Genomic DNA, 1,356 nt, shown 5'->3' on the forward strand with positions numbered 1-1,356 from the left:
GTGTGGATGACCTCATGTCAGCAGACATTTTGAAAAGGCAAAAAAAAGGAAGTTCCACTTCCTGCAGTACATCGTTAATCCACTAGAGGGCAGAATACAGGTCTCACATTATACACAACAGGTTTTTGAGGAAAATATTGATCACATTGATAAAATATAGGTCACAGAATCCTGCGTAGCAAATATGATACTTAGAATGTTTTCATTGCAACCTCATCCTTTTCCCGAAAAACACGAGGTTGGCTCGTTTGGCACATTTGWGATCATTTCTATCTATGAAATGGTGACTTTGACCTTTGAGTCCCCGCTRTGCAAACATAAACTGCAGAACAAGAGAAAAGAGTGAGATGAGGGGAACCGACTTTACATAAAAAGCTTTTGGTTTGGCCGTGTGTTGTTGTACACGCAGTGTGATCCTCCCTGCAGCCAAACTGCTCTGATGAAGCAGCAGACAGGACGCCTGCAGGCCGCAGCAGTCTTTACAGACAAACACACAACTGGATCCATAATGTTGGGGCCTGAGGAGCTCATCGGGGAGCTGCTGCGTCCTATTTGCTGGGATGCTGAGCTCATTTTGGAGAGCACTTCATTCTCTGTGCCCTGTGGGATCTTGGCCACAGGCTGAAATACAGTACAATCTGTAAAATCTGGTTTTCATCAGACACAGTAATAGCCTCTCTGTGTTATGTCTGCACGATCCTAATGTATCACATCTCATTTATCTCACCCTATCAGCTGGAATGTCTGCAAACGGCAGGAGAAGATGCAATACGTGTCTTATTTTTGGCCACATTAAGTCAAATGGTTGCACACATCAGACGTCTGCTGGTGGAAGTTATTACCAGCTCTCCTGTTTCCTCTGTCTAAACCTGCCTGTTAGAGCTTTCAGGCAATCCTTTTTTCATGTGCAACAGTTGAGTTTAGTCCTGAAATTACAATATATATTTAAACATTTGAGACAATAAAACAAAAATGTGAAATACCTTTAAAAATTGCTGCCCAATGCATTTTGGCCACAGTCATTACAAAGTCGTGAGGACCAGGCAAGAAGAAATTCACAACCAAATCTGTAAAAATTTCTTTTTTTGTTGGATTTTTAAAAAAATCTAAATTAAAACTGTTTGGCTAATTTGTGTCAGTCTGATAGGTCAACAATAGTGATGTCATTAAAATAGATTTGGGGGGCTAGTTTTGTTTTTTCCTTCTTTTTTTGGCATTCAGTGGCAGTTTTACTCGTATCTTTCATCTTCATCAACAATTAAATTACAAAAAGGAGAAATTTACTTCATGCTTTACAATTTAATTGACCTTCATATTTAGTTCCAATAAATGGTATATTTTTGCACATAATAAAAA

The sequence above is a fragment of the Austrofundulus limnaeus genome, unplaced genomic scaffold, assembly GCF_001266775.1.
Source record: "Austrofundulus limnaeus strain Quisiro unplaced genomic scaffold, Austrofundulus_limnaeus-1.0 Scaffold249, whole genome shotgun sequence".
NCBI lineage: Eukaryota > Metazoa > Chordata > Actinopteri > Cyprinodontiformes > Rivulidae > Austrofundulus > Austrofundulus limnaeus.